The following is a 7,959-nucleotide window of genomic DNA, read 5'->3' as shown; positions in this document are numbered from 1 at the left end:
CTGCTCTATATAAAGAGTGTTTACTGAGTATCATCTGCTCCTGATAAAGAGTGCCTACTCACTGCTGCCTGCTCTACATAAAGAGTGCCTACTGCTGCCACCTGCTCTTTATAGTGTGCCCACTCTGTGACTCATGGTCTACATAGAGTTTTTACTGTGTGACACCTGCTCTTAAAGAGTGCCTACTGGGCCAGGCGCAGTGGCTCATGCCTGCAATCCCCGCACTTTGGGAGGCCGAGGCAGGCAGATCACGAGGTCAGCAGTTCGAGACCAGCCTGACCAACATGGTGAAACCCCACCTCTACTAAAATTACAAAAAATTAGCTGGGCAGGGCGGTGTGTGCCTGCAATACCAGCTACTCAGGAGGCTGAGGCAGGAGAATCGCTTAAATCCAGGAGGCAGAGGTTGCAGTGAGCTGAGATCTGCCACTGCACTTCAGCCTAGGAGACAGAGCGATACTCATCACCAAAAAAAAAAAAAAAAAAAAAAGAGTGCCTACTGAGTAAATTTTTTTTGGTTTTTTGCTTTTTTTGGGTTTTGTTTTTTTTTTTTTGAGACGGAGTCTCACTCTTGTTGCCCAGGCTGGAGTGCAATGGCACTATCTTGGCTCACAGCAACCTCCGCCTCCCAGGTTCAAGCGATTCTCCTGCCTCAGCCTCCCAAGTAACTGGGATTATAGGCATGCAGCACCATGCCCGGATAATTTTGTATTTTTAGTAGAGATGAGGTTTCTCCATTTTGGTCAGGCTGGTCTCCAACTCCCGACCTCAGGTTGTCCTCCTGCCTCGGACTCCCAAAGTGCTTAGATTATAGGCATGAGCCACTGTGCCTGGCCGTAAATGTAATTTTAAGATGAGTGGGGCTGTCCACAGGCAAGGACAAGGAGGAGTTTGAGACCACGCAGGAGGCATGCGGTGTTGTGGATGTTCACCAGGCCTAGGTTTGGATACAGTTCTGCTGTTTCCTGGCTGTATGACCTTGGGCAAATCTCTCAACCTGTCTGCACCTTATGTATCTCATCTGTAGGAGTCATATGGTGGGTGAAATGGCTGGTGGAGTTGACCCTGAATACAGCAAGAGCTGTGAGGGTTTTACAGTCGTGCCCCAGGGAGGTGAACTGACCATCGGCGGAGGGGGGCAATTCAACATCCTGACAAAAGAAGACTAATTACATGTATTATTTGCCTAAATATACTATGAAAGGATACAGAAAAAGTAAAAGTGTTTACCTTTGTAAAGATGGGGAGACTGGATAAATGAAGGGCACAGGTACAAGAAACATTTTTCACTGTGCATTTTATTTTTTACATGAGTGAATATATTTTCTGCCAAAAATATTGCATTTAAAAATTTAACCACCAGCTTTCAAGGAGTCTCATCTGAATCACAAAAAGGAGCAGGTAGAGCAAGATGGCAGAATAAAATGCTTCATTGATCATCTTCTCCACAGGAAAGCCAAATACAACAAATATCTACACAAGAAAATACCTTCATAAGAACCAAAAATTAGGTGAGTGATCATGGTATCTGGTTTCAACATCATATCAAAAAAAAAGATACTTTGAACTCATGGAGATAGAGAGTAGAAGGATGATCACCAGAGGCTGGGAAAGGGAATGGAGGAGTGAGGGGAAGTTAGGGATGGTTAATGGGTACAAATAAAGATAGAAAGAATTAATTAGACCTATAATAAGACTTACTATTTGGTAGTACAACAGGGTGACTATAGTCAATAATAACTTAATCATACATTTTAAAATAATGAAAAGAGTGTAACTGGATTGTTTGTAACACAAAGGATAAATGCTTGAGGGGACGGATAATCTATTCTCCATGATTTGATTACTGTGCACTGCATGCCTGTATCAAAATATCTCATGTACCTCATAAATATATACACCTACTATGTACCAACAAAAATTAAAAATTTAAAGAGGCACTAAAGAATGTACAAAAGACAGTCTTTTTTTTTTTTTTTTTTTTTTTTTTGAGACAGAATCTTGCTCTGTCACCCAGGCTGGAGTGCAATGGCACGATAGCTCACTGCAATATCTGCCTCCCGGGTTCAAGCAATTCTCAAACCTCAGCCTCCCAAGCAGCTGGGACTACAGGCTCATGCCACCATGCCCGGCTAATTTTTGTATTTTTAGTAGAGACAGGGTTTTGCCATGTTGGCCAGGCTGATCTTGAACTCTTGACTTCAGGTGATCTGCCTGCCTCGGCCTCCCAAAGTTCTGGGATTACAGGAGTAACCCACTGTGCCTGGCCAAAAGAGTCTTAAATTGCCTACACTAACACTTCCCCATCTCCTAGAAGTGGCCTCATGGCTGGAGAGAGAATCTGTGTGCTTGAGTGGAGGGGAGAGAGCACAGTGATTATGGGACTTTGCATTGAAACTCAGTGCTGCCCTGTCACAGCAGAAAGCAACATGGGGTAGAATTTAGCCAGTGCCAACAGAGGAAGCATTTAGGCCAGCCCCAGTCAGAAGGGAATTGTCCAGCCCAGTGGTCAGAACCTGAGTTCCAGCTAGTACCACCATTGCAGGCTAAAGTGCTCCAGGGTCCTAAATAAACTTGAAAGGCTACCACCTATGTTTGTTAAAGGCCCAAGGGCTCTACAATCAGTATGTGGTAAATCCAGCTACAAGGACTGCAATTCTGGGGCAAGTCCTGGCGCTGTGCTGGGCTCAGAGCCAGTGAACTTGGGGTGCACACAACCTAGTGAGGCACCAGCCAGGGCAGCCAAGGGAGTCTTGGCAAGCATCATCCCTCCCACAACTCCAGGCAGCACAGCTTGCTGCTCCAGGAGAGACTTCTTCCTTCTGCTCGAGGAGAGGCTGCTTGGATACCAGCTCAGCCACAGAAGAATAGGGCACCAGACAGCATCCTGAGGCTCCCATTCCATGCTCTAGCTCCCAGACAACATTTCTAAACACACACTTGGACAAAAGAAACATGCCGCCTTGAAGGGAAGGGCCCAGTCCTGGCAGGATTTACCACCTGCGGATTAAAGAGCACATAGACCCTGAATAATCATCAGTGGTAGCTGGGTTGTACTTGTTGCAGGCCTTGGGTGAGATTCAGTGCCATATGGGCTTCAGGTGTGATCCAGCACATTCCCAGCTGTAGTGGCCACGGGGAGAAGCTCCTTCTGCTTGAGGAAAGGAGAGGTAAGAGTAAAGGGGACCTTGTCTTGCAGCTTGGGTACCAGCTTAGCCACAGTGGGATGGAGCACCTGGAGTCCCTGATTCCAGGCCACAGCTCCTGGACAGTATCTCTGGATCCACCAGATATGTGGGGAACTTACTGCACTGAAGGGAAGGTCACAAGACCTGGCTAGATTTACCACATGCTGATTATACAGCCCTTGGGCCTTGAGTCAACACAGGTGGTAGCCAAGCAGTGGTCACCGTGTGCCTTGGGCAAGACCCAGTGCTGTGGTGGCCTCAAGTCTGACTCAGCACAGTCCCAGTGGTAGATGCCAAAGGGGTATTTGTGTCAACCCTCCCCCAGCTCCAGACAGATCAGCACAGAGAGAGAGAGACTCGTTTGTTTGGGGGAAAGTAAGGGAAGAGAAGAGTCTCTGCCTGGGAATCCAGGGAATTTTCCCAGATCTTACCCAAGACAACCAAGGCAGTACTTCTACTAATCCGCAAGAGTCCCAGCATTACTGGGATTGGGGTGCTCCCTGTGTAGACACAGCTGTGGTTACCAAAGACTTAGATTACTGCACTCAATTCCCTTTGAATATTTGGAAAGCTTTCCCAAGAAGGACAGGTACGAACAAGCCCAGACCACAAAGACTACAGTAAATGCCTAACTCTTCAATGCTCAGACATCGACAAACATTCACAAGCATCAAGACCATCCAGGAAAACATGACTTCACCACATGAGCTAAATACAACACCAGTGATCAATTCCAGATTGACAAAGATATGTGACCTTTCAGGCAGATAATTCAAAATAGCTGTTTTGAGAATGCTCAGTAAAATTCAAGATAACATAAAGAAGGAATTCAGAATCTTATCAGGTAAGTTTACCAAAGAGATCAAAATAATTAAGAAGAACCAAGATCGAAATAACTTAAAAGAATCAAAGAAATCCTGGAGCTGAAAAATCCATTTGACATACTGAAGAATACATCAGAGTCCCTCAACAGCGGAATTGATCAAGCAAAAGAAAGAATTAGTGAACTTGAAGACAGACTATTTGAAAATTCACAGTTAGAGAAGATAAAAGAAAGAAGAATTTTAACATGAAGTATGCCTACAGGATCTAGAAAATAGCCTCAAAAGGGCAAATTTAACAATTCTTGGCCTTAAAGAGGAGGTGGACAGAGATCAGAATAACAGAACTTCCCAAACCTAGAGAAAGATATCAACATTCAAGTACAAGAAGGTTACAGAATACCAGGCAGATTTAATCCAAATAAGACTACCTCAAAACATTTAATAGTTAGGCTGAGCAGGGTGGCTCATGCCTGTAATCTCAGCACTTTGGGTTGCCGAGACAGGTGGATTGCTTGAGCCCAGGAGTTTGAGACCAGCCTGGGCAACATGGCAAAACCCTGTATCTACCATATATATATTAGCCGGGCATGGTGGTATGCATCTGTAGTCCCAGCTACTTGGGAGACTGAGGTTGAAGGATGGCTTAAGCCCAGGGGGCAGAGGTTGCAGTGAGCTGAGATCATGCCTCTGCACTACAGCCTGAGTAACAGAGCCAGATCCTGTCAAAAAAAAAAAAAAGATTAATAATTAAACTCCCAAAGGCCAAGGATAAAGGATCCTAAAAGCAACAAGAGAAAAGAAACAAATAACATACAAAGGAGCTCCAATATGTCTGGCAGAAGACTTCTCAGTGGAAATCTTATATGCTGAGAGAGTGGCATGACATATTTAAAGTGCTGAAGGGAAGAACTTTTATCCTAGAATAGTATATCCAGCAAAAATATTATTCAAACATGAAGGAGAAATAAAGATTTTCCCAGACACACAAAACCTAAAGGAACTGCAGACATGTCTTAAAAGAAAGGCTAAAGGGAGTTCCTCAATCTGAAAGAAGAGGATGTTAATGAGCAATAAGAAATCATCTGAAGGTACAAAACTCACTGTAAGTACATAGACAAACACAATACTATAACACTGTAACTGTGGTATGTAAACTACCCATATATTGAGTAGAAAGACAAAAAATAGTTATTATGTATTGCTCTGAAAATGAAATCTTTACCCCAAAAGTTATTTGATGAAGTTACTCAATTTGTAACCGATGATACCTCAAACTGTCAACTTGTATGAAGACAATTCTTGCAAAGTGAGACAAAGCACTTTTATATCATTTTGTAACATCATGCCATTTTTAAGAAAAAGAGTGGTTTGAATACATAACCCAAATATTTTTTAAAACCACAAAATAATGTTTCATAAAACGATTTGATGTCATGGAAAGATGTCAACAGCATATTGTGTGAGTAGCCCAAATTAACAAAAATTTGAGATAAAATAGTATTTTTTGTTTGGGTAAAATTCACATAACATAAAATTCACCATTTTAAAGTGTACAATTTAGTAGCATTTAGTATATTCACAATGTTGTGGAAACTTCACCACTATCTAGGTCCAGAACATCTTCACCACCCAGCAGGAAATCCTGACCCCATTAGCACTTCCTATTCCCACTTCCCCACAGCTCCTGACACCACCAATCTCCTTTCTGTCTCTATAGATTTGCCTATTCCGGACATGTTTTTTTTTTTTTGAGACAGAGTCTCACTCTGTTGCCCAGACTGGAGTGCAGTGGCGTGATGGCACGATCTCAGCTCACCACAACCTCCGCTTCCTGGGTTCAAGTGATTCTCCTGCCTCAGCCTCCCAAGTAACTTGGATTACAGGCATATCCCATGATGCCCAGATAATTTTTCTTGTATTTTTAGTAGCGACGGGGTTTCACCATGTTGGCCGGGCTGCTCTTGAACTCCTGACCTCAAGTGATCTGCCTGCCTGGGCCTCCCAAAGTGCTGGGATTACAGGCATGAGCCACTGCACCCAGATGGACATTTCTTATAAATAAATCATACACTGTGTGACCTTTTGTGTCTGACTTCTTTCACACACTATAATGTATTCAAGTTTCACCCAGGTGGTAGTATGTATCAGTACTTCATTCCTTTTAATAGCTGGGTAATATTTCATTGTACGAATAGATCACATTTTCTTTATCCATCCATCTGTTAATGGATATTTGAGTTCTTTCTACCTTTTGGCAATTGTGAATAGGGCTGCTATAAGCATGAATGTACAGGCTTTCTTGTTTGAACAACTGTTTTCTATTCTTTTGAGTATATACCTAGGAGCTTAATATGATGTCATGGAATTGGGTCATATAGTAATTCTATGTTTTACTTTTTCATGAATCTCCAGACTGTTTTCCACAGCAGCTGCACCATTTTTACAGTCACACCAGGAATGGATGAGGGCTTCGATTACTCCACATCCTCTCCAACACTTGTTATAGTCCCTTTTTTAGATGCTAGCCATCCTGTAGGTGTTGAGGTGACATCACGTTGCGCTTTTGGTTTGCATAATGGGAATAATGTTTAGCATCTTTTCATGTGTTCATTTGGCAGAAAAATAGCATTTGTAAACAAAATTACATGCAAATGTGATATGACACAGATATATAGATGTAAATAAACATTTTCATATGTAAAAAGATCACATATGAATTAAAAACTGGAAGCATATGCAAGAAAATATAAACAGTGATTATTTTGACATTTTGAAATTATAGATGATTTTTATTTCTTGCAATTTCTTCTATAAGCATGCATTATTTATGAAACTTAAACTTTAAAGGGAAGAAAAATTGACTTTCAGCTTAGAATACATTAAATAGTTATTTATTTCGTTTTGCAGTGTTCCATTCTTATTTTGCAGCCAATAATCCTTCCAGGTTCCCGATCTCTTGGCCCCTGAAAGGCGCTCAGTCCTTGGACTCTGTGCCCCGCGGGAGCCCCCTACAGTCAGACAGGGGGAAGTCCCGGTGCAGCCGCTGTCCCTGGTGCTGAAAGGGGCGGCGCCCCCCCCCCCCCCCCCCCCCCCCGCCCACACCCTCTACCTTCCTCTCACTACTGAAAACCTTCATGACCGGAACTTTTTAGACAAGAACAAATTCCGGGTCGTGCCTCTCTGGAAAAATTAATTTTTTCCGTTCTAAGCTTTGGGCCAACCTTTCACCAAAGTCCACTGTAGATTCTCGGATGTAATAACGGACATTTTGAGCACACAAAATATTTGAATGAATTTTCCTCAAGAGAAGGTTGCCACGCATCCCAAATCTTAAAGCAACCTCTTGTGATTTTTTAAAATGTCAAAACTTCAAATGTGATGCAAAAAGAAGAGAAAGAGAGGCAATTAACCCTCACGGACCACTAATACCCAACAGATGTGGCTCAGGGATGTTGTAGATACCGGCTTGTTCAGTCTTCACAGCAGCCCAATGAGGTGAATACTATTAAGTGGTAAACAAAACCAGGGCTACAGAGATAAACAAGTTTTCCCCAAGCCAATCAGCTAGTGAATAGCAGACTGGGATTCTGACATTTATAATACAACTTCAAGGTGATGTTTAGTACAATTCCAAGGGGATATGGATTATCTTAGCCCATTCTGGCTGCTATGACAACATAACTTACACTAGGTAGTTTATAAACAACAGGTATTGATTGCTCACAATTTTGGAGGCTGGGAAGTCCAAGATCAAGGTGCCTGCAGGTTCAGCATCAGCTAAGGGCCTGTTCCTCATAGATGGCACCTTGCATGTGTCTTTACATGGTGGAAGGGGCAAACAAGCTCCCTCAGGTCTCTGTTATGAGGGATAATCTCACTTACGAAGGCAGAGCCCTCACAACTTAATCACCTCCCAAAGGCCTCCTCTCTTAATATCACCACATGCA

The sequence above is a fragment of the Pongo abelii genome, chromosome 20 (genome assembly GCF_028885655.2).
Source record: "Pongo abelii isolate AG06213 chromosome 20, NHGRI_mPonAbe1-v2.0_pri, whole genome shotgun sequence".
Lineage (NCBI taxonomy): Eukaryota > Metazoa > Chordata > Mammalia > Primates > Hominidae > Pongo > Pongo abelii.
This window is presented reverse-complemented; position numbering follows the sequence as displayed.